This window comes from Microtus pennsylvanicus, chromosome 2 (assembly GCF_037038515.1).
Source record: "Microtus pennsylvanicus isolate mMicPen1 chromosome 2, mMicPen1.hap1, whole genome shotgun sequence".
NCBI classification, from domain to species: Eukaryota; Metazoa; Chordata; class Mammalia; order Rodentia; family Cricetidae; genus Microtus; species Microtus pennsylvanicus.
Genome location: NC_134580.1, coordinates 114,215,031 through 114,242,196, shown reverse-complemented (window position 1 = coordinate 114,242,196; position 27,166 = coordinate 114,215,031). Strand labels below are relative to the sequence as shown.

The following is a 27,166-nucleotide window of genomic DNA, read 5'->3' as shown; positions in this document are numbered from 1 at the left end:
AGGAGGCAACTTAAAATTTCATTAAGGTTATCAGAGGTACCTACAAGAAATATCCCATTTAATTTACGTGTCCTACCTGGCATTTCTTACAGGATTCCCAAGAGCAATGTTCTTCATGGCTTCAGGGATTGACCTAACAAGGACAATGAATGAATGAAAGGGCAGACACATAGACACGGGTACAGAAAAACTGGACTCGGGTGGGACATGAGCAGCACCTGCCACAACAGCAACCTGGAAACGCAGTGTGTCCATCTGAATTGAGGAAGTGGGTCTGTTGTACACTGCTAAAGAGTCGAGTGCATGATAAGCAGCTGAATGAGGAGTAGGATTAGTTCATTTCAGTGGGGGGTCTCTGTAGATGAACAATCTCAGGTTGCAGTCATCAAGAAAAGGGAAGCAGTGATAGATAATTTCTGTATATATCGTCAGCGTTTACACTGGGACCTAACAAAGACTTTCCATCTTCCTTCAAACTCACCCAGGGAAGGCTTTGCCATTTCCCTGGGTTTCCTAATATGACAGTGTTCATGCTATCAACATATTCCTGCAGGGCTTCTTCTGCTCCCCATACTAAAGCCTGGTCTCTATTATACACTAATAACCCCAAGAATGAGAACTATCCTGAAAAGGCATCAAAGATAAATCTTGGAAAGTAAGGATAAGAAAATCTGAAAAGAAGACATCAAAGAAAAACATTACATCATTGCATACAGAAAAGCAAAACTAAGTATAATACCATAACTCTAATTAGATACACCATTAATACAAAAGAGTAGAACCTCTGAGGTACTAAAACAAAAAATTATCAATCTAAAATTCTGTATTTACAAAATTGAAGATAAAGTAAAAAAATATTTTGAGACAAAACAAAACAACCTTGATAGAAACAATAAAAAGAAATAGCCATTAGTTTAATGTTACCAGTAATCAAATTAAAAACAAAAAGATTAAATGTCTTATTAAAAGGCAGAGATAGCAGTTTGGAACAAAAAATAGCAATGCCCATGTGTTACTCATTTAAAACCTTTTAAAAATGAAAACTAGAGTAAATCTAATGAAAAAATGGAATATGTATGTTAACATAAACAAACAAAAGTTTGGATGCTGTATTTTGGAGCAAAGAATATGAACAGGAGTAAAGCAGGCCATTTTACAACAATAAAGGAGGAAATTCATCATGAAAATAGAACAATCTGAATTATATCTCTGTCTCACAACAGAGATCCAAAACATAAAACGTCAATGATGTTGCAAAAGTAAGGAGAAACAAAATACGGGGCATCAGTGGGGAGGCAGTGCTGTTCAGTGGCTAAAAGTACAGACAGAAAGTCAGTGTTAATTTCAGTAATGATTAAATACAAGAATGAACCCAGCTGAAAATGGGCAAAAGAGTTTGGAAATGTGCGTGAACAGATACTCCATGCAGATGCAGAGACGGTAAAGCTATTGATAACACACCGCAGAGATGGCTCTTACCACTTACGTCATGAGAGATTTGGTTAATAAGTAGTTAGTTTCTTTGCAAAGTGTACATTAAGTTTTTAAATTTTGATATGACTTTATTTTTTGAGTAGATTCAGTGGGGATTTATTTCATCTTCGTCTATATAATTTTCACCAAGTTTAGTAATTTTCTCAGCCATATTTTTAATTTTTAAAATGTCCAGGTGTGTACATGTGTGTAGTATATAGATCAGTATGTGTTCATGTGTGAATGTAAGTCTGTGTGTGTAGACGTGCGTGTGTACTAGTGCCTGTGGAAGTCAGAAGATAGTGCGTGTCTTCCCCGAGTGCTTCCACCTTAGTTTTGAGAGAATATCATGCTAAACATGGAGCTCTCTGTTTTGGCAAGGCTGGCTGGCTAACAAGCCCGAGGGAGCCTCCTGTCTCTTCCTGATCAGTGATGAGATTGCAGGAATGTACCATCATTCCTGGATATTCCTGGAAAGTTTTTTAAATGGTGCTTAGAATCCAAAATCAGGCACATCCTTGAGCTTGCAAAGCAAACACTTCACTGTCTGTGCTTCACCTAAGCCCACTCAAATTTTTTTTCCTATATATTCTCATCAGAGAATTCATTACATCTATATTAGGCCACGTGAAAATATCCCACAGGTCACTGATATGCCATTAATTTACTTTGTCTCTGTGTTGTGTTAAGTAGTCACATATTTATTTCATGATATCTGTAATATATATGACAGCAGGGCAAGGTGACTCAGTATGAGGAGGGTCCCAAAAGCCAAAAGCAAGAAAAGAGTCAGAGACCAAACAGAAAATCAGTGAGCCTAAATGGGACTGACCTGGATACTCTGCATATGTGTTACAGCTGTGTAGTCTGGTCTTCTTGTGGTATTCCTAACAGTGGGAATAGGGGCTGTCCCTATTATATTCTTTAGAGCATTGATTTGATTCTTTTCCAAGCATATGAAATACCATTATAATCACAGCTTTAAAGTCCTGGATTGCTAATTATTATATCTGTGCAGTTATGAACTGATTTTGACTAAAGATATATTTTCTTTTTATTGGTCTTATTTCCTGGCATTCTTACAGATTAAGAGTAGATGCCACATTGAAGGATGTTATACTTAGGGATATTAGAATCTTGTATTCATGCTACTGTTTTTCAAACTGGATATTGAGCCCAAGGCCTCACATATTGCTAAGCACATGTTCTACTACTGAGATACACACAGGTCCCAATTCGTTAATATCCTTAAGCTTTGTTCTCGACCACAATGAAGTTCCGTGAAAGCCGTGTGACACCATTTAAAGCGTGTTTGTTAAAACCATGTAAGAATTGTTGCTTCAGATCAGTGGCCTCTTCACACGTTAGTTTAATTCATAGCAGAAGATCAGACTTGGTGAGATGTCATTTGTTCAATTGTTCAGCCAGGGTGAAAAAAAAGAAAAGTTGGTAACTATGTGAGGTGATAGATGTATTTATTGTGATGAATACATCACAATGTATATGCATGTCAAAACAAGTTATACATCTTAATATACACAATATTGGCTTGTTAATTACATATATTCACAATCTCAGCATCAACATCTAATGCCTTAGTAACATTCATCCATCAAAATATGTAATTATGTATTTAATTGTTTATATTAATTTGAATTATTTTCTTTACTAAGATATTATTTCTGTGATGCTAAAGGGCCATGTCTGATTAACGCACAGTTCACTCTCCAGTTCCTAACAGTGTCTGTCCATTTAAGCTCTTGGTAATACTTTAATACTTATTCGAAATCCTTCTAAGAGACTAAGTATAAGAGACCAGTAAAGCAAGGGAATAGATACACTTTTAGGAGATACATATTGTCTCTTCCAGATTATTCTGCTAATCTAGGGTTATAAATAATAAAATCTGATCATTGATTTTTCACAAGGATCATGTTTTCTTTCTCTTTTAAATTTATTTATTATTTATCTATTTATTTGTTTATTGGATCGTGTTTTCTTAAGGAAGGATTTCATAAACCTTTAAGCTAACTGCAGTATAGCATATTTAAATTACTTCATTTTATTATTTACTACCCAAAGATTTTTATTCTGGATATGAGTTTAGGTATGATCAGAAGCAGATGAGAGAGTAGGTAGAACGAGAGGGAAGATACGGACAGAGTATCCTGAATTCTCTACGACCCTTGCATGGAATGCAATGTAAGAGAGGAGAGTAGGTGGGGCCCACATAACAAGTAGGATCATCAGCGCTATTGGTGGAATCACGTTCTCAGCAGAACCCAGGTAACTGTACTGTATCACACAGATCTGGCAGCAAGAACAATGGTAGTTTGATCCTGCAGTGATGTGGACTCCAGTGTCAGCTGTTTTGTTCTGAGATTGTGTTTCTGCTTGTGCTTTGATTTTTGTTTTTGCTTTGTTTTTCAGTTTTTCTGTATTGAAAATGTGAACAATTTGTAATCAGAGTTTTTAAATACAGCACATTTTCCACTTATGTTAGGTATAAGTTATTGGCGCTATAATTGCAGGGAATACAAATGAAAATCTACCCTAAGAGGTACCCATACCAAGAATTATTGGGTGAACAGATAATCTGGCAGCAGCGTAAATGCTTAAAATGCTTTATTGATGTTAGTGCACACCCGCTGCTCTAAGAGAATTTTACACTTACAAACAACTTTAGTTCATACCTTTGTACTTTTGTGGACAGCATTAATTTTTGCCTAGAGATTTTATGACTTATTAGTATTCATCCTAATCTCTGTACCTTCTGTTCAACCTATTAAGCCTACAGATCATTTTAATGATTCAGTTGACCCTAGAGAAAATTTTTACATGTCAGTCTTTAATTCAAATGAATTTTCTAAAGATTAGTTAGCGTCTAAAGCTTATTATAAAGTTGTGACATTAATTTTTGATATTTTATATTCTCTTTAAACTTCCTATATTATTTTATTATTCATATTACAGAATATACATAATTGTGTTTTTGTTATTTGCTTTGGATGTTTAACAAAAACTCAAGGGGTTGTACTCTGTCATACTTACAGACTACAATATTCCTTTATGCTAAATAGCTTAAATGAAAATGAGCCAGTTGTCAGTAATATACTTCATCTCCATTGCAAAGTATCTGCTCTACATCATACATATTTATGTTGAAACAAACGTCTATTAGCTGATGTCAGCTTTTGTACGAACATAAATTTCTATTAATTTTTACTTGGAAAAATTCCTTAAAATCATATTTGAAATTTCACCATTTTCTTCTGCTATCACTGTCATTACAAAGGTTTCTAAATAATCACAATAAATCATAGATTTATTGGGAATTGTGGTGTCAAATTTCAGACCAAATAATCACATATGGTCTAATTAATATATATTAATGATTATTCATTAATATATTAATAGTGCATTCACATTTAAATATGTATAAATTCCCTTCATACATATATATGAACACACACACATATATATACTAGATATGCATATAGGTGTATAAAGAGAATTTGCATATGTGTATAAACAGAATTTATTAGAATAACTTACAGACTGTGATCCAGCTAATCCAACAATGGCTGTATACAAGCAAAACATCCAAGAATCCAGTAATTCAGTCCACAAACCTGGATGTCTCAGTTGGTCTTCAATATTCATCAGGTTTCCAAAGAAATAGTCTCTACTGCCAGTAAGGAATGGATTTGCCAGTGAACGCAAGAGCAACCAGGCAAATAGCAAAATTCTCTTTCTTTCATGTCCTTTATACAGGTGACCAACAGAAGGTGTGGCCCAGATTAAAGATGGATCGATCTTTCCACTTCTTAAGATTGGCATTCAAAATGGTTCTCTCCACTTCAAGTGATTTAATTAGAACAGTCCCTCACAGGTGTGCCCAGTCGCTAGGAATTTAGTTCATTCCAGATGTAGTCCAGTTGACAGTGAAGACTAGTTATCACACATGGATACTGAGACCTGCTGGTGCAGATGCCATCCAAATCAAATGTGTTTATTGTATGTACGACCACGATGCAAATACCTGACCAAAGGGTATGAAAATCATTACGTTTTTGTCACAGTGGGAAAATAAAATTTATTCTTAAAAAATCATTGATATTTTTAGTTCTGTGATTCACATTCATGGTTCCCTGTCTGTCTATTAGATAGTGCCCTTTACGTAGAGTATTTAGTGTTCTTTAAAGAGGTAAGTTCCACAAAAATCTGTTGCTGAATAAAGCCATAGGTTCTTGGTAAAGTTGTGTCCACCTGAGATTTTTATCAAATGTTGGTGTCCACAGAACTCCTGAAGTTTTTTTGTTTTTTTGCCTTATTTCTTTTTTTTCAGTTGATTTATTTTTGCCTTATTTCATAGCATAGATATCCCCCATCTTGGCTCTCATTTGGTCTTGGAGAGACATTCCTACCCACCCCCCAGATACTTCTAATATTGCCAGGGCTGGTTGCTTATCAGAGTGTGATTTTAGTCACATCCAACTTCACACACATACACACACAATCTATCTAAATAATTTCAGGGTCTTCTGTTGAAGCCCCATTCAGAAACACCACCCTGGATGGGGAATATCATGACTATGCGTGGGTGGGTAGCCCTCCGCTCTGCATAGCTCTCCCTCTTTGTCCTTCTCTGCACCATCATTCTCTCAAGCCCACTGTGTCACATTCTGCCACGTGTCCAATGCCGCAGGAAAGGCAAGCCCAGGTCCAGATGACAGGTGCTCTCCCATTCAGAGAGAGGCAGGAGTCTTCAGACTCCTGAAACGTCACCAGGTTTTGAGGGGACCTATTTTCATTTCCTCTATCAGATTAAATTTAAATTACTCAAATCCAAGCACTCATGAATTAAAATAGCATTATGTAAATTAAAATAACTAGTAGTGTATGGCACTCTGAATGATTCCACATGTACATGATTTCACTTAGCTCTCTGACAATGGTGTGAGGGCTGCCATTACCTTGGACTTATGTTGAAGAAGCTCACATGCAGAACAGCTCAGTCAGATAATTAAAAAATATATATCAAGTTCATCTCAATGGACCTGGAACCTGGTGCAACCAGTATATAAAATCATAAGTGCTTTTCTACCAGATCAGAAAATCAGTCTATCCAAACCTGATTTTCGCCTTGATTTTCTGTATAAAGAATCGTTAATCCAAAATTCAAAGTAACCCGTTATCTGTGGTCTACCAGAGAACAGGAGCATTTACCTGAGAATTCAGTTTCCAGTCCTTGAAAGGCACAATCCTTCCACTGTCCCGAAGGAGTGAAGGGGACAAATATCCAAGCAGGGCTTTATTCTGGAGGAAAGGTGAACATACCTTTTTAAAAATGAGCTTCATTTTTGTGTGAAAAGAGAAACGAAATAGTGTTCAGTGCGAATTTGAGGTAATCCAGGTGCAGCATGCAGCTCCGTGGGCTCTGAGAAGTTTCCCGGGAGAGGTTTCCCTCTGCAGGTGCATAAATAATTAATACAAAAATGTGGTCCCATCTGCCACAGTTTTCATGCTTTGAAGGAAAGAAGATCCATTTTTGAGTGGACTATGTTTTCAACCCCATCCCCATGTTCTTTATTGAGATGTTGAATGTTTTTGTTATGTTGCCTCTCTCCGGTGGAAACAGAGCACACCTCCTTCTGTTAGAGAGAGGAGAGGATGGAATTCGGAGCTCCAGCTATAAATATTTCATTTTTGCAAAGGCAAAGATCACAGAGGGGCAAATGAGGAACAGAAGACAAATGGGAGGTTGCTTACAAATCCTCAGAGGAGGAGTGTGTAAAACTGCTCCTGCCAGCTTGCTGTCTGCTCAGATTTCACACCGTCAAACTTGGTCACGAGACCGTTTTGCACCACCTTAGCGTGAAAGGGAGAACACACCATTTGAGAGTGCTAACTTAACCATGTTAGGGATGGCAGTCAGAGCGGCTGCGCGGTGGGTGGCGCTGAATATGTATTTTGAGAAAGATGGTCTGTAGTATTTTCTTAGAAGGTTGGACAGGGGAGCACGGAACCACAATTCTTAGTTAAGGGAACCACCTTAGGGTTGGCAAGACACCTGACCCTAGAGTGGCTCCCAGGAGCCCATGGTGATGTCCCCAGTTAGTCCCTTGGGCAGCAGAGGATAGGCAACCTGAAATTACCCTAGCCTATAGCAATACTGACGAATATCTTGCATACCACCATAGAACCTTCATCTGGTGATGGATGGAGATAGAGACAGAGACCCACACTGGAGCACTGGTCTGAGCTCCCAAGGTCCCAATGAGAAGCAGAAGGAGGGAGAAGATGAGCAAGGAAGTCAGGACCACGAAGGGCGCACCCACCCACTGAGACAAGGAGGCTGATCTAGTGGGAGCTCACCAAGGCCAGCTGGACTGTGACTGAAAAAGCATGGGATAAAGCCGGACTCTCTGAACATGGCGAACAATGAGGGCTGATGAGAAGCCAAGGACAATGGCACGGGGTTTTGACCCTACTTCATGTTCTGGCTTTGTGGGAGCCTAGCCAGTTTGGTTGTTCACCTTCCTAGACATGGACGGAGGGGTGAAGCCCTTGGACTTTCCACAGGGCAGGGAACCCTGACTGCTCTATGGACTGGAGAGGGAGGGGGAGAGGAGTTTGGGGGAGGGAGAGAAGGGTGGGAGGAGGGGGAGGGAAATGGGAGGCTGGGAGGAGGCGGATACTTTTTTTTTTCCTTTTCTCAATAAAAAAAAGTTAAAAAAAAAAAAAGAAAGACTGTATCCTCATGAAAATAACAATTGAAGAAATAAATTGGGTGTTAGGCTTATTCAGTGAAATCGACTTGTTTTTTCTCTTTGCCCTCCAAAATCTGCAGATTATGCCAGGCACTGGTAGCACACACCTTTAATCCTAGCATTTCCGGAGGCAGGGGGATCTCTTGAGTTCAAGACCAGCCTGGTCTACAAGAGCTGGTTTCAGGACAGGCTGGCTCTAAAGCTACAAAGAAACCTATCTTGAAAAAAATCAAAAACAAACAAAACGAAAAGCTTGCTGAGTATTAGAAGACTTCAAGTTGATGGAATTAACATCCTTTGTGATTACAAAACTCTTTTGAGTCATGTTTTCCTCACATAACAGCACAGATGCCACATATCAAATCTGTCATCTGCAACCATGCATCTCTGTATACAGCAGGGATGGGGTGAAAAGTACATGATGCAGCAGATGCTATCAGATTCTGGGATAGGGAGTGAAGAGACGATGCAGGCCTTCCTGTGAACGCCTTAAAGCATATTTGCCACCCTTCTATGTGATATGGAAGACAAAGGGCATGGCTGTAACAGTGTGGACTAGAGAGCTGATGGGGAAGCTGGATTCTGTTTTACATAATGTAGAATTTTGAAGTTTTCTGTAACTTGCCAACATGCCGCTATCTCAAAGTTAAACACCATTTTATTGACGTTTTTGTACCTTTTGAAATTATGCTACATGATACTCTGTGTGCTCAGTACTGAGAACTCGAATTACCACAGAACCCTTGAAAACAAAGTGTTCTTGAATGGGAACTTCATACACAGATATGGCAACCACAGAGATATCTGTTTCCTCACTGGACAAAAATGTACTTGAGCTGGGAATTATTCTCTCTCTCTCTCTCTCTCTCTCTCTCTCTCTCTCTCTCTCTCTCTCTCTTTCTTTAAATTTCTGCCCCTGAGCTAGGACTTGTAAAAAAAAAAAAAACTTTCTTCTTGAGTGACAGGTCTCTGGTTTTTTGTTTGTTTTGGCTTAGGATCCAATTTAACAACAATTGTGGGGCCTGACTTTTACCACTGAAAACATCAAACTAATCCCTTTTACTATTTACTATAGGCCAGTGGTCACTTCCATTTTATCCATAAACCACCCCATACTCCAGAAAGTCATATCTGTCCTCGTTATTGAAATAAGTCAGTGTCATAGGGAACAACCCACACCTCAAATAGTGCAGGTAGTAAAAGAGAGAGTCTGTGTCTGTACTGGAACTGATCCCCTAGTGAAGGTGAGACATGTAAACATTGAAGCTAGTTGGAATCAAGACCTCCCATTAAGACAGGCACTAGAAACAGGTTCAGCATTGAGGCATACATTTATCTGAATGTAGTCCACTGAAAATTCAAATTTAAATTTAAGCCACTAATGGTAAATTGACGTTGACGTTATGAATGACCTATAAATAAAGGTTTCTTTGAAAAAGGAATTTTAACGGTGATCTGGCATTTGCCAAAATTAATTTTGATCTCTTTATTATTTGATTAATCTATTTTCAACATAACATAAATATGTTAAGTAACACTAAATCTTAGAAATGAAATATAAAGCAAAAGATGATTAGTTATGTAGAAAATTTAATGTAATGATAAACCATAAAATTTACTTCATTAGCTTTGTTTTTCTGGGTCACAAGTTATGCTTTTGTAAAATATGTTGAATTGTCCTTTGCTGTATGTTGTGCTTACATGATTCATTCAACCATAAAACTATCTTCCAAGACAAGGTGACTTGTTTTCTGATATCCAAAAATACATGAAAATATTACAAGACCAAAAGGTATTCTAGCCAATTCTGAATTCATTCAAAGCACATATGGGCCTTTTAAGACCATATTCCTAGGAAGTCTTGTTTACCCAAGATGTTACTGATAGCAAATCCTGCTGTTCTTGGCCAGGAAAGTTTACCATCCAGAATGTGCTTTTGGGGGGCAACATTACCAGGTAATTATTTCCCATGAACTACAAATTAATCAAGGTTAAAATTCAACCGTTTAAAAAATATCAAGAAGTAAACTTAACTGGACAGTTTCTGAAACAGCTTTAGAATACAAATTCTTATTTTAAAAGAGTTGTAAATAATTTTCATTGAAATAGAAAATAGGCAAAGTGTGATTTTTTTATTATGTCTCAGAATGTCAGAGGTTTTGCACAATGAATTATTTCTGCTAAATGCACACACTATTTATCCTGGTTAGTTGGTGGATATGATCAAATAAGATAAGAAAAACATGGCACAATATTCAGTGGGTACACCAGGTCAGCCTGAAATGGATAGCATCAACTGTCACACTGGAATGATATCAGGAAAACTTCTTTGTTCACATCTGAAAACTGACTGAGGGATGAACAACACCAAGCAAGGAGAAAAGACACATGGTCTGGAATTTATCTTTCTAGTGTGATAGGAGAAAGTAGCTGTTTTTAATACCTGTATCTTTCATGATGCACATCAAAGGTAGATTTGATTTCTTCTTACCCTGTGTCTTAGTTAGGTTTACCATTGCTGTGATGAAATGTCATAACCGAAAGCAACTAGGTGAGGAAAGGGTTTATTTGGTTTAAGCTTCCACATCCTAGTCCATCACTAAAGGAAGTCAAGACAAAAACTCAAGCAGGCTAGAACCTGGAGGCAGGAGCTATTGCAGAAGCCATGGAGGGGTTGCTAAGTGGTTTGCTCCCCAATGCTTGTTCAGTCTCTTTTCTGTTCTTTTTTTAAAGTTATTTTTTTCTTTTTTTATTGATTTTATTGAGCTATATATTTTCTCTGCTCCCCTCCTCTATCCTCTCTCATGGTCCCTATGCTCCCAATTTACTCAGGAGATCTTGTCTTTTTCTACTTCCCATGTAGATGAGATTCATGTATGTCTCCCTTAGGGTCCTCATTGTTGTCTAGGTTCTCCAGGATTGTGAATTGTAGGCTGGTTTTCTTTGCTTTATGCTAAAAGCCACTTATGAGGGAGTACTTATGGTATTTGTCTTTCTGGGTTACCTCACTCAATATGAAGTTTTCTAGCCATCAGAGAAATGTAAATCAAAACAACTCTGAGATTCCATCTTACACCTGTAAGAATGGCCAAGATCTAAACAGAGAATTCTCAACAAAGGAATCTAAAATGGCTGAAAGACACTTAAGGAAATGTTTAACATCCTTAGTAAACAGAGAAATGCAAATCAAAACAACTCTGAGATTCCATCTTACACCTGTAAGAATGGCCAAGATCAAAAACACTGAAGACAACCTATACTGGAGAGGATGTGGGGTAAAGGGAACACTCCTACATTGCTGGTGGGAGTGTAAGCTGGTTACAGCCCCTTTGGATATCAGTATGACGATTTCTCAGAAAATTGGGAAACAATTTTCCTCAAGATCTGTAGGATCTTTCATTTTGAATACCAACCCCAGTACCCATCTCTCCCCTTCTCCCATCCCCAGCCTCACCCCATCTCACCCCCATTCATTCCTGAAGAGAGGGTATGGCCTCCCTTGTGGAGTCAACAAAATCTGGCATAAAAGCGTGAGGTAGGACCAAACCCTTTCCCCCAGTATCAATGGCGAGCAAGAGATCCCACTGTAGGGAATGGACTCCAAACAGTCAATTCATGCACCCAGGATAAGTTCTGATCCCCCCAACTGAGCCATCTCGACATCTCATGTTTCCATCCCCCACCCCTCTCTTCTAGCCCCCTCCAAATTTACACAGGGTATCTGAACTATTTCCCTTTCCTGGGTCCTTCCATTTACGCCTCTCTTAGGTTCCTCCTTTTTAACCTAGCTTCTCTGGGGTTGTGGATTGTAGTTTGGTTATCCTTTGCTTTATGCCTAATATCTGCTTATGAGTGAGTACATACCATGTTTGTCTTTCTGGGTTACCTCAGTCAGGATGACCTTTTTCTAGTTCTATTCATATACCTGCAAATTTCAAGATTTCATTGCTTTATTCAGCTGAATAATACTCCATTGTGTACATGTACCACATTTTCTTTAACTGTTCTTTGGTTGAGGGGCATCTAGGTGTTTCCAGGTTCTGGCTATGGAAAACAATGCTGCTATGAACATTTCCATTTCCTTTAAGTTTTCCAATTTTGTGCTATACATGTTTTTGAAGTATGATCTAATGATTCTCTGGATTTTGTCGTGTCTGTTGTTATGCTCCCTTTTCATTTCTGATTTTGTTAATTGGGATAGTTTCTTTCTGTCTCTTGGTTACTTTGGATAAGAATTTGTCTATCTTGTTGATTTGCTTGAAGGACCAACTCTTTGTTTCATTGATCCTTTGTTTTGTTCTCTTTGTTTCTATTTTATTCATTTCAGACCTCAATTTGATTATTTCCTGGGCTATACTCCTCCTGGATGAGCTTTCTTCTTTTTGTTCTAGAGCTTTCAGGTGTGTTGTTAAGTTGCTAGTGTGAGTTTTCTCCATGTTCTTTATGTAGGCATTTAGTGCTATGAAATTGTCTCTTAACACTATTTTCATAGTGTCCCATAAGTTTGGGTATTTTGTACTTTCATTTTTGTTGAATTCTAGGAAGTCTTTAATTTATTTCCTTATTTCTTCTTTGACCCAGTGATGATTCAGTTGAGTGTTATTCAGTTTCTCTGAATATTTAGGCTTTCTGCAATTTGTGTTGTTGTATTCTAACTATAAACCATGGTGATTCAATAAGATACAGGGAATTATTTGAATTTTTTGGTATCTATTGAGATTTTCTTTGTGACTGAGTATGTGGTGAACTTTAGAGAAGGTTCCATGAGGTGCTGAGAAAAAGATATACTCTTTTGTGTTTGAATGGAATATTCTATAGATGTTTGTTAACAAGTACATAATTATGACAAATAGTTGTACTGGTTAGTTTTATGTCAACTTGACATAAGCTTAAGACATCTGAGAGGAGGAAGCCTCAATTAAAAAAATGAATCTATAACATATAATAATCAAAACACTAAACATATAGAGTAAAGAAATAATATTAAGAGCTGCAAATGAAAAAAAGCCACGTGATGTGTAAAGGTAGACCTATCGGAATTATACCCAAATTCTCATTGGAAACTGAAAGCCAAAAGGTCCTGGACAGATGTTCTACAGACACTGAGAGATCACAGATGCCAGCAGAGACTACTATACGCAGCAAATCTTTCAATCACCACAGACGGAGAAAAGAAGATATTCCATGACAAAACAGATTGAAACAATTCCTATCTACACATCCAGTCCTACAGAAAGTACTAAAAAGAAAACTCCAACCCAAAAAAGTTAGCTATACCCACAAAACTCAAGCAATTAATAACCTCACTCCAGCAAATCCCAAAGAAGGGAAACATACCAGCACTACCACCACCAGTAACAAAATCAAAAGGAAGAAGATTTAACTATCATTGGTCATTACATCTCTTAATGTCAATTACTCAATTTGCCTCTAAAAAGACATAGGCTAACAGAATGGGTATGAAAAGAGGACCCATCCTTCTGCTGTATAGAAAAAACACACCTCAACCACAAAGAGAGACATTACTTCAGAATAAAAGTTTTGGAAAATATTTTCCAATCAATAGACCTAAGAAACATGCCAGTTTAACTATTCTAATACATAACAAAATAGATTTCAAATGAAAATTAATCAAAAGAGATGGAGAAGGAAATGTCATTCATCACAGGAAAAATTTGTCAAGATAAAGTCTTACTTCTGAACATTTATGCCTCAAATATAAGGATACCCACATTAGTAAAAGAAACATTACTAAACTTTAAATCACAATTCAAACCCCACACATTAAAGTGAAAGACTTCAACACCCAACTCTTTCCAATAGACAAGTCTGCCAGACAGAAACTTAACAGAGAAACAGGGGAGCTAACAGATGTTATGACTCAAATCAACTTAACAGACATCTATAGAACATTCCACCCAAACACAAAATGATATACTTTCTTCTTCACACCTCATGGAACCTTCTCTAAAATTGAGTACATATTCAGTCACAAAGCAAACCTCAACAGATACAAAAAAATTGGAACAACTCCCTTTATCTTATCAGATCCCCATGGCTTAAAGTTAAAATTCAACAACACTAATTACAGAAAGCTTACAAATTCATGGAAATTGAACAATGCTTAACTGAATCATTCTTGGGTCAAGGAAGAAATAAAGAAAGAAATTAAAGACTTCCTAGAATTCAGATCTTACATTAAAAAGGTCAACAACCTATTGGAGTTGGTATTTATAAGGGGGAAAGGTAGAGGAGAACTAGTTCTAGTTTTCTCCATGGGGATGAATAACTTGGTTTTAGAGCACTATTTGCTTAAGAGACTATATTTTCTTCAGTGTATATTTTTGACAAAAACTGGGTCATTGTAACTGTATCATCAGTTTATATTTGGATTCTCTCTTCTGTGTCACTGATCTTTGTGTTTGTCTTTATGCCAGTACATTCCTATTTTTGTTACTATGTTTCTGTAGTATATTGAAGCCAGGTATGACCATACCTCCAGCAATATTCTTTTTGCTCAGTATTGCTTTATCTATTTAAGGATTTTTATGTTTCCCCGTGAATTTTAAGATTGTGTGCTTTTTTCTGTGACTAATAGAGTTGAAATTTAATGTAGATTGCATTGACTCTATATATTGATTGCTTTTGGCTATATGCTCATTTTAACAAGACTAATTCTTCCATTCCATAACTATGTAAGATCTTTCAATTTTCTAGTGTCTTTCCCAACTTCTTTGTTTAGCATTTTAAAAGTTATTGTTGTAGAGGTGTCTTAGGTATTTTTCTATTGCTATGATAAAATACCTACCATGACAAAAAGCAACTCAAGGAGGAAAGGGTTTATTTCATCTCCCTGCTCTATATTACAGTCCATCATCAAAGGAAGTTAGGGGAGGAAACTGAAGGCAGGAACTGAAGCAAAAGCTGTGGATTAATGCTGCCTAGTGGCTTGCTCTTCAAGGCTTGTTTAACTGCTTTCTTTTAGAACCCATGGGTAGCATCACACACAATGTACTGAGCCCTCCAATATAAATAAATCATGAAACAAGAAAATGTTCCAGTCTCAACCACAGGGCACTCTGGAGCATTTTATCCATTGATGTTCCCCTTTTCCAAGGACTCTAGTTTGTTTCAAGTTAAGAAAAAACTAAGCAATACAAGACTTTCCTCACATTCTTGTTAGGTTTATTATAAGACATTTGCAAGGTAATTATGAATGAGGTATTTTTTATTACTTTTAGAGTGTTTTTGTATAAAGGAAGACTATTAATGATTTTCAAGTTAATTTTATTTCCTGCTAGTTTTCTATAAGTGTTTGACAGATTTAAGAATTTTAAAAGTGTTTATATGTCTTTCAGTATATATACACAAACCACAAACTTATATGTATACACACACACACACACACACACACACACATATAGCAGTTTTATTTTTGTTTCTTGTCCTATCAATCTAGCTAGAGGTAAAAGATTTTATTGAATAAAAATGGATAAAGTAGCCAGTATTGTCTTGTTCTGATTATAGTTCTGGCTATAAGGTTGTCATAGATAGGTTTTTATGTTGAGATGCATTTTTTATTTCTAGTTTCTTCATGGATTTTATCATGATGGGACATTAGATTTTCTCAAAAGACTTATGCATCACTTGACATGGTCCTTTGATATCATATCTTGAGTCTATTTGTGTGATGTATTATATTTACTAACTGTCTGGGGGAACATTGGAAGCTAACCACAGAATTAGACAATAGAGACAGCGGAAAGAAGGGCCTCTATGAGTAAAAATCAAACTCAAAGCATATTGTACATTTGTGTGAAAGATATCATTGTATGAACTGTGAGCCATGTACAATATGTGTTTGTATATTTGTACATATGTATATATACACACATGTACACATAAATAGTCAGACAAACAGCCCAGTAATTAGAGTAGGCCCAAGATTCTGGCATGGAGGGCATATTCCCTGCTCCCACATGGTTCATGTGAAGATGAACTCACAATGAAATGATTATACAGAATTGAGAGAATCTAAAGTGCAGGTGAGGACAAAGTACTAAGGAAAGTTAAACACCATGTTGGCAGTACTCTGAGTGGCAAATTATTTCTTAAGAATGTAATAAAAATTGGAAAAAATTATATAGAAGAATGTAAATGAAGGTATATGTACTTATTTATAAAAAGAGCATAATGTTGGCGGGTTTTGAGTTATGTTGGTACCATGTTGTTACAGAAATACACTGTGATGAAATGCTTCTGTCTGTTGCCAAAATGAACACTGAAGAAAAATGAAGAAAACCGAAGAATTCTGCCAAAAAGTTGCACAACTGAAGTAGCCAAACTCTTCTGGAGTCTTTTATCCACAGCCATCATTTTAAAAAAGTAAGGAAATATATTATGACTTTGCCCTTTTAAATTTTTGTTTAATTTATACAATACTAAATAAAACATAAAAGTTCAGTTCTTAACAATAAAGTGTTTAATGGTTCACTTCTGCATGTTTGCAATGTGCTCTGGGTTCTAGGAATACAGTAATAAATTAAAACATGAAAACTGTGGTATTGAAGTAAATGGCAGTATAATGTTGAAAGGGTTAAGTATGTAAATGAGTAGGAAGGAAAAATAGTAGTCACTGATTGTGTTTATGAACATGGTATACAGTCTGGTAAGGCAAAGCATGGAAGAGATACTACTTGCAAATTGTTCCTTGCTTTCTGCATGACTCGTGGCAACTGGACACGTTGTTGCTGAAACTAATGTGTTATAGGGTTAACCAGTGTAAAAGGTGCTCTTCTAGATAAGAAGTGGTTGGATTCAGGAGCAATAAGAATAGTATAAGGCAGAGAAAAGTAATGGTGTCTCTGTTTGTTTACCCCAAACGGGTGTTGATATTTTAGGGAGATGGTATCAGTCCAGTTATAAGGGAGTGAAGATAGGAGGCAGGGAAAGAAAGATAGAATGAAGGTGCTGTCTAATTGTGACCATGACATACATACTCCTCTAGATAATTCTGGTGCATATTATAGAGGATATTTTGGATATACCCAGCCATGGAAAACTAAATTGGGGTATTTAGTCCACTTCTCACATCTGCCTTGGCTAATTTCTTGGCTAATGAGGGCTAATTTGTAGGGTAAAATGTGAAAATATTAATTCTCTGCCATATATGGCCTACTAAGTACTTGAACTAAAACAACAAGAACAGCCAGAGGAAGTTCGCAGGCACAAATCCATACATTTGCCGTCAGCATCTATCATTAGAGCAGCACACAGAAGACTTGAGTGGTCTGGGGCTGAGGATGGAGCACTGTCTGGTTCTGAGAGAACAACAAAGGCAGTGATCGTCAGGAGCCGGGTAATATTCCAGACCCTTCAATTATACCTTATCATCTATTTCTTGTTTGTTGAATAATCACTCTGTACCAAGGCAATAAATGGTCATACGTCAAAGTCTCCTCCGAGAGGCGCACTGACACTAGGGTGTGTTTATAATGAGATCTCTCCACGGGAAGAATGGTGAAATAAAAATCTACAACTTAGATTTCTTTACTCTGAAACAAAACTTTGTAAATTAACAGTGTCCCCCTTGCTACTGTTTTTTTTTTTTTTTTTGAACTGCTTCTGTTGTCCTCCAGGGTCTGTGTTAAGAATGGCGTGTTCCCATTCAGGAGGTGTGACCAATTTTAGTGTGTTACTTAGCAAGCTAATGTGAACATCTCAAGCCTTACAGAGATGGAATGGAAACTTGATTGTGGAAATAAATTCTGGAAAGAACTGTGAATTAAAAACCTGAACCCAAATCCTCACCCCTGCTGACTTAGAAACATGTTGCCTTTATTCTTCATTTCCAAACATTGTGATAGTCCTTTGATCCTATTTCTAAAAGGCTAGGTGAGAATTTAGAAACAGAAGCAAATGAGCATAAAATAACGTAACACAGGAAAAACAAATACATGAAGTTCAGTGAGTACTCTCTTTCATAGTACATTAATTAGTTTAAATTAATTTTCCCTTTGAGGAGTAGAGCATTCCCATTCTATCTTTCAAGGTTCACTCTAAGAATACCTCTATCATAAATTTGTGTCTTTTATTCCCTTGCTGAATATTGCATGAAACATAAATATCAGGAGGTGTTGACATTACTGTTCCTTGTGTTATTATGATCGTTTTATGTTTTTCAAATCGAAGCAAGCTATTTTATTTGTGTGCATGGGCTCTCTCCCCCTACGGCAGTGTTCAAAAGATTAACCCTGGACATAGGGATGATGAGTTTTTTATAGCTTGGGTGGTAGGGGATTTTCCAAATGTGGAATTTGTCAGACAAATAAGGGATGGTGGGAGGTGGGGTTTTACAGAAGCAGAATATAAATGTAGAAAGTTGGCCATAAAAACCTCTTGAAACAAAGTCATGGTTGTCATTTCCTGGAAAAGGCAGCACAGAATCATTAATAACTATTGTAATAAGTGAGCATAGATTATTCTTTAAAAAACAGATTTAACCATAAACAGGAATGAACCTAGTTTGTCTTTACTATAAAACTGCTTTTAAGCCCAAGATGGGGGCAGGCTGGTTTATCAGTAGTCCCATGGGAAAGCAATGCCTTGGGAGCATTTGTCAGGTTTAAAAGATTAGGTTAAGAAACCAACAGACTGGAGAGGGAGGGGGAGAGGAGTGAGGGAGGGGGAGAAGGGTGAGAGGAGGGGGAGGGAAATGGGAGGCTGGGAGGAGGCGGAAACTTTTTTTTTTCTTTTTCTCAATAAAAATTTTTTTTAAAAAAAAAGAAAAGAAACCAACAAGGTAAGTCCTGGAACACAAGACTGGAGAAGAATGGCAGGAAAACAGAGACGTGAAACCAATGCATGTGAAAACTGAAAACCAAACCAAGAGTTAACTAAGCAAACAAAGCAAAGACAGGTAATCTCCTTCTCTGTCACTCTGTCTCTCTCTGTCCCCCCAAACACACAAGCACACATGCATAAATACACACACACATATGTACACACACACACACACATCTAGTCATTCTTAGCTGCAGTCATTGCATTCCAAACTTAGCTATGAGACTGTGCCTCAAAACCAAACAAAATCAACAAAACTAAAGTAAGACAACCATTTATGAGAATCAGACTAAGTCAGCAATCATTGCAACCTAATGATTGAAACTATGTAAACATAGCAGATTCACGGACAAAAGAAAACTTAGTTTGAGGGTAAAAGGAAATCAAACAACAAGAACTTGGTATCAGTTACCCAAGAGAAGAAAGAGGCACAATTGCTAAGGAAAACTACCATTGAACAGTATAAGAATAAGAATATAGAAAAGTAGGTTCCAGAAATAGGAATGTAAAAATACAGACTCATAAAGTTGTAAGCCTAGGAGAATGAGAGCAGACTTTCAACATCTTTTTTGAGTAGCTTAAGGATTAACTATTAACAGTGGGTTACTTTGCTTTACGACTTATAGCTCTGTTTTAAAGGCTGAAGTGGCCCTCTGCAAACTGGGGGTTCCTATGGAAACTGAGGGTCAGTTTTTATAGATAATGCCCCCACTCCTGGGCATGACCAGCATCTTACTTAAGCCAACTTTTTATTATTGTTTTATTGGATTATATTTTTTCGCAGCTCCCCTCCCTTCTTCCCCCTGCTCTTCTACCCTCTCCCCTGATCCTGTTCCCAATTCACTCAGGAGATCTTGTCTTTTTCTACGTCCCATGTAGATTAGATCCATGTATGTCTCTCTTAGGGTCCTCTTTGTTGTCTAAGTTCTCTGGGACTGTGAATTGTAGACTGGTTTTTCTTTGGTTAATTTCAAAAAGACACTTATGAGTGAGTACATATTATATTTGTATTTATGAACCTGGGTTACTTCACTCAATATGATGTTTTCTAGATCCATCCATTTGCCTGCAAATAAAGGTGTCATTGTTTTTCTGCTGTGTTGTACTCTGTTGTGTAAATGTACCACATTTTCCTTATCCATTCTTCAGTCAAGGGGCATTTAGGTTGTTTCCAGGTTCTAGCTATAATGAATAACGATGCTATGAACATAATTGCGCACATGTCATTGTGGTATGATTGAGCATCCTTTCTGTATATACCCAACAGTAGTATTGCTGGGTCTTGAGGAAGGTTGTTTCCTAATTTTCTGAGAAATTGCCACACTGATATCCAAAAGGGCTGTACCAGCTTGCACTCCCACCAGCAATGCAGGAGTGTTCCTTTTACCCCACAGTCTCTCCAGCATAAGTTGTCATCAGAAATTTTTAATTTTGACTATTCTTACAGGTGTAAGACGGAATCTCAAAGTTGTTTTGATTTTCATTTCTCTGATTACTAAGGATGTTGAACATTTCCTTAAGTGTCTTTCAGTCATTTTAGATTCCTCTGTTGAAAGTCCTCTGTTTAAGTCTGTACCCCATTTTTTATTGGATTTTTTTTTCTTTTTGATGTCAAGTTTTTTGAGTTCTTTGTATATTTTGGAGATCATTCCTCTGTCAAATGTGTGGTTGGTGAAGGTCTTTTCCCATTGTGTAGGCTGCCATTTTGTCTTGTTGATCATGTCCTTTGTTCTACAGAAGCTTCTCAGTTTCAGGAGATCCAATTTATTAATTGTTGCTATCAATGTCTGTGCTACTAGGGTTATATTTAGGAAGTGGTCTCCTGTGCCAATGTTTTCAAGTGTACTTCCTACTTTCCCTTCTATGGGTTCATTATGGTTGGTTTTATGTTGAGGTCTTTGATCTATTTGAACTTCAGTTTTGTGCATGGCTACAGATGCAGATCTATTTTCATTCTTCTATATGTTGATATCCAGTTATGCCAGCACCATTTGTTGAATATGCTTTCTTTTTTCCGTTTGATATTTTTTATTTCTTTGTCAAAAATCAGGTGTTTATAGATTTGTGGATTTATATCTGCGTCTTTGATTCAGTTACATTGGTCCTCCTCTCTGTTTTATGCCAATACCAGGCTGTTTTCAGTACTGTAGCTCTGTAGTAGAGTTTGAAGTCAGGGATTGTGATGCCTCCTGAAGTTCCTTTATTGTACAGGATTGTTTTGGCTCTACTGGATTTTTTGTTCTTCCATATGCAGTTGGTTATTATTCTTTCAAGGTCTATGAAGAATTTTGCTGGGATTTTGATAGGTATTGCATTGAATCTGTAGATTGCTTTTGGAAGATTACCATTTTTACTATGTTAATTCTAAATACCCAGGATAATGGAAGATCTTTCCATTTCTGGTGCCTTCTTCCAAGTTTTTTCTTCAAAGATTTAAGAAAGAGAATTACAAATCAATATAACTTATGAACATTGAAGCAAAAATACTCATAAAATACTGGCTATCCAAATCCAAGAACACATCAGAAACATCATCCACCATAATCAAGCTGTCTTCATCCCAGAGATACAGGGATGGTTCAACATAGGAAAATCTATCAATGTAATCCACCATCTAAACAAACTGAAAAATAAAATGATCATCTCCTTAGATGCTGAAAACACCTTTGACAAAATACAATATCCCTTCATGATAAAGGTCTTGAAGAGAGCAGGGATATAAGGAACATACCTAAATATAATAAAGACAATATACAGCAAGACAACAGTCAGCATCAAACTAAATGGAGACAAACTCACAATGATCCCACCAAAATCAGGAACATAACAAAGTTGTCCACTCTCTCCATATCTATTCAATATAGTGCTTGAGGTTCTAGCTAGATCAATAAGACAACAAAAAGAGATCAAACAGATACAAATCAGAAAAGAAGAAGTAAACTCTCATTATTTGCTGATGAATTGATAGTTTACATAAGTGACCCCAAAATTTTACCAAGGAACTTCTACAACTCATAAATACCTTCAGTAATATAGCAGGATACAAAATTATCTTTAAAAAATCAGTATCTATTCTTTATACAGATGATAAATGAGCTGAGAAAGAAATCAGAGAAACAGCACTCTTCACAAGAGCCACAAATAACATAAAATATCTTGGAGTTACTCTAACCAAACAAGTGGAAGACCTGTATGACAAGAATATTATGATCATTTTATACACATGTTTTCTGCTTATACAAGAATTTTTCAGAGAAATGCAGGAATGAATTATGTTAGGATAGGAGATAAAGGTGACACAACACCACAGTTTCTTGGAACTAAGGATTTCCCAGGATTCAGGTATTTATTGCTAAAAATAGGGTAGGCTAGGGCAAAATGGTATAACTGATCATTGCAAATGCATGCATGCCTTTTTTATACATGCTATAAGCTTTTTCCCATGGAAGTGCATTCACAATGCCAACAAGCAGTCTGTGAGTGCTTCCATTCAACACTGTTTTCTTCATGCTGTATGTTCTCAACATCTTAACTTTTGCCTATCAGTTGAGTGTGAAATGGAATCTTGCTGTAATTTGATTTCCCTGGTTACTAATGAGGTTTGGCATCTTTTCATGTATTGTTCGCTGTTTGGTGTTTGCTCTTCTGTGAAGTGCCTTCCTTATTCCCATCTTGTTTTCCTATGGGTTGTGTTATCAGATTCATCTTATGCACCTTGTGAGAGTCTCTCTTGGTGTTACCACCATTTACACTCTATAGCAGTAGCACTAATAGCATTTTAGATTGAATAGTTCTTTTTGTGGGATAGCATCCTGATTAGCAGTCTCCTTGGTTCTTACCCACTATCTGCAATAGCATCCCATTTGAGAGAATAAAAAAACAAAGCTCCTACCATAAAAATATCTCTAGTCCAATGGTTCCCTGGTTGAGAATATCAACCTATAGCTCATCATACAAACTCCTATCAGAGAGATGAATGAGCAATGAATAAATTCCCTTTCCATTTCTCCTTGACAGGCTCTTCTAAAGTCTACACATCTGCATTTGTTCAGAGATTGTTTCAAGTTATCTAACAGATGCATTTGCTGGCTACTGGTGCTATAGTTCTTAGAAGTGTAATGGCCAGAACAGTAACATATCAAGTTGTCTTCCCATCTTGCCCTGCCTCTTTGCCTATATCTTCTCTCCCTTTTCTTAGTATTAAATATTTCAATTCAACTGTTAGCACCAACTATTTGTTGTTGGGGTCAATTGAGTCCTGGCCTTCAGCTGCTCTTCCCTGCTAGAGCCTTCTAATTGAAGTTACTAAAAGCTGTGCTTTGCCTAGAGGATCAGAGGATGGGATTTTTACCTGTTGGCCATTGACTGCAGGGTATTTAAGCCTCCATGGTGCTATTAAAGGGGGGCTTTTGTACCAGCGATTAGAGGTCTGTGTGTTGGTCTGTCTCTGCGTGTGTTTCCTCAACCTCCAGCAAAGCTCGCGAACTGGATTCTAGCACATAGAGTGCAGACGGGGGGGGGGGCAATTTGTCCCAGCATTTCTCAAGAAACTCAGCTAACACAATCAGTTGTAGTGAAGGAATCCTATACGTAAGATTTGAACTGGATTACAACCTGTCAGAAAACAATAAGAATAACATTTTTAGTGGTAAATTATGATGAAAAGAAAGCCTGGCATATAGCTGTATCACATTTACTTAGTCTTTCACCAGTACCAAACTGGGCTAAGGCTCAGGTACATGTTAGGTGTTGGGAGTATTAAGTAGCTTGTCAAGGAGGAGGGCTGCCTGTGACCCACGTGAAAAAGAATATTACATTGTTAATTGCCAATGTGAGGTGTGCTGTGAAAGACAAAGGGCATGTTCAGCCAATTGATAGCATTCTAATCTCTAGTGATTGCAGTATAGACAGTATGCAAAGCCAAGACTAGAATCTGACCATGAGGTTAGCAGAGCTGTACAGGAGTCCATGTACATGCTTTGTATGGTTATCCATTTAAACTCAAAGCAATTGTGACCAGTGTCCTGAAACCTAGGAGAAGTTCATTTGCATAGATGAGCTTGATAAACATTACAATACCAAGCTTCACCAACCTATAATAAAAGAGAGAAGCAATCCTTCATTTATAGAGGTCAGCCTCTTTTGGTCACTGGTTATATAGGAATCTCACCTACACCAATCAAAATTACCTTAAATGATCATTTAATGATCTTTGAAAATAATTTTGATATCCATTTGAGTTTTCTCTGTTACCCCCTAGAACCCAATAACTAGAATATAGTCTCATGAGAAAAGAATCAGTACTTCCTCAGGAACAGATTGTTCCCTATCCTCTAAAAATGGAAGTATGTGGTGAATATGTGACATACAAACCATGAAAACCCACTTGGGAATAGACTGTGAGCATCAGAATTGGAGTAGGGAGGGATAACATTAGGCCAGTGAGTTCTCACACAGACATACTTACCCATAGTTGAAGATCCAATATCTTGTCAAGTATACTTGAAATAGATTCTTGTAGATTTCAGGATTAGTTCTGTAAAACTTGTGTTCTATAATGGCTATAGTGGTTTAAATGAGAATGCCCCCTTAGGCTAATATATTTAAATACTTACGTATTTGAATAGTTTGGAGGAACACCAGCCAGTCAGCCATCAATCAGTCAGACATGGATTTTTCATGTTTAGGGTGTTTTTAAATTTTCTTTGAATATTCTAAATATTAACTTTCTAGAAATGTTTCCTCTAATTCTGTAGACTGTCCATTGCGTTAATTAACAACTTCCCTTTCTATACAAGGGTATCTTTTAAAAATTTCACAAGGTCTTCCTTGTCAGATGTTGGTTTACTTTTTTGAGCTACCATAATCCTATCTAGAAACTCCTTATCTATGACTATATTTTTGTCATAATGTGACAATCTTGATGTGTACCCTTTATTTTTCCTCTAGCAGTTTGAGAGTTTCTGGTCTTACTTTGAAGTCTTTAAAACATTTGCAGTTGACTCTGTATAGGATGAGAGATAAGGATAGTTTCATCCTCCTACATTTAGACATCCAATTTCAAAGATGCTCTCCTTTTTCCCCAATCTGTATTTTTGGCCTCTTTGACAAAAATCAAGTGGCTGCAGTTGTATGCTTTTGTATCTGGGTCATCTATTCTTTTCCACTGATGAAAGTGTCTGTTATTATGCAGTATCATGCTGCTTTTATTACTATGATCCTTTACTACAACTTAAAGTCAAAGTGGTGACACATGCCTCAGTTTTGTATTTTGTTTATTAGTGTGTTTGGTTTTGATCAAGGTTGCCTTGATCTTTTATGCTTCTATATACATGTTAAGAATATTTTCTTATTCCTCTGAAGAACAGCACTGAAATTTTTATTGGAATTACATAGAATTCATATATTGCCTTTGGTATGATATCCATTTTCTTGATATTAACCCAGCCAATGAATGAGCATGAGGATTCTATTCATCTACTAGTGTCTTTTTTCTAGTGTTCTTTTTTATAGTAGATATCTTTCAATATCTTGGTTAAGGCTTATTCCAGCTCTTTTTGTTCAGTTATTTTTTTCTTCTTTTACTTTTTGAGATTATAATATAATTTCATCTTTTTTTCTTTAATTCTGTTCTTTTAAACCCCTTCTTGGTCTTCCAAATTCATGGCCTCTTTAAAAATATCAATCTTGTTATATGCATATATATATATGTATGTGTGTTCAGTATTGGAATATAGGAAGTATACCGATTTTTCTGTGATAATGTTGTTTGCTTCCACTTTGCTAAAATGTCTTTATCAGTTCTAGGAACTTTCTAGAATCTTTAGGGTCTCCTAAACATAAGATCATGTCAATTATCAACCTTTGAGAAAATTACATATTGTAGGAAATATTTAAAGAAGCTGTGATGGAGTTGAGTTGCTCAATAAAACTGTGTGGGTAGAATCAAAAACAGAAGTCAAATAACAACTTTACTGTTAGTTGCATGGTGGGCTCCGCCTTAGTTAGAGTTACCAGTGCTATGATGAAACATCATGGTCAAAGCAACATGGGGAGGAAATGGTTACTTTGTCTTATACTTCCCATTTTAACTCATTGAGGGAAGTCAGGACAGAAACTCAAACAAGGTAGAACTTGGAGTTAGCAACTGATTGATGCAGAGGCCGTCAAAGGGTGCTACTTCCTGGATTGCTCATCATGGCTTGCTCAACCTGCATTTTTATAGAATGTGGGACTACCACCCCAAGAATGGAACCACCCACAATGAGGTAGGTCCTTCCCCATCAACCAATAATTAAGAAAATTCCCTGTAGGCCTGCCTACAACCCTTATGTCTACAAGTCTTATGGAGGCATTTTTTTTAAGTTAGCCTCCTTCTTCTCAGATGATTTTAATTTGTGGCAAGTTAACATAAAATTATCTAGCACAATAACTTACAAAAGACCAAATCATCAGTCATCATACCTTAAGCAAGAGTAATCTGACAATTGCAAAGAAATCCTGGAAGTGTTTGGGACAAGATATTGAGACATCTGACTGAGATGTTACACAATTTTGACAATTGGCAGAAATCATAGAATATCACAGCCTTTTTCAATATTTCTCCATTCAATCAAGTTCATAAATAACATTGGACCTATGAGAGCTTGTGTTCATATTTATTGCAACTGTATTTCCTTTTAAACACATTATTTTATATCTTTCTGTGAATTCTAATACCTGATGTAGAATAAACTCAGAAAACCAGTTGGTTTCATTGTTGTTTTTGACTGCTCCTTTAAGTGGTGTTTCTCCTTATATTACAAGTAAAGATTAATACTAACTGAGGTTAATAAGGACCACTCTTTAGAACCACAATAGGAATGCTTTTCCACAGAGAATGTTTCTTTGATATCCATGAAAGACGTAATGGATATAGGTTCTCTTCCAAGACCTAATTCTAGAGTCTGACTTTCAAGCTTAGTTGCCCAGTCTTGCCTTGATTTGTCTTGCATAGAGCCTAATACTTGGTCCCCAGATAGCAATGTCACTGCTACTTTGTCTTGGTGTGGTGTTTTCATTCTAATTAGACTAGCTCA

General features: G+C 36.8%; 1 protein-coding gene across 1 annotated transcript in view; it reads left to right on the top strand.

Moving 5' to 3' along the window:
• The window catches only part of Pak5 (p21 (RAC1) activated kinase 5), a 244,618-nt gene that overhangs the window by 86,871 nt on the left and 130,581 nt on the right, over window positions 1–27,166 (top strand). Inside the window, exon 2 of the mRNA XM_075962295.1 lies at window positions 16,483–16,631. The gene's annotated coding sequence lies outside the window, so the exon portion shown is untranslated. The remainder of the gene's footprint in view (window positions 1–16,482; window positions 16,632–27,166) is intronic.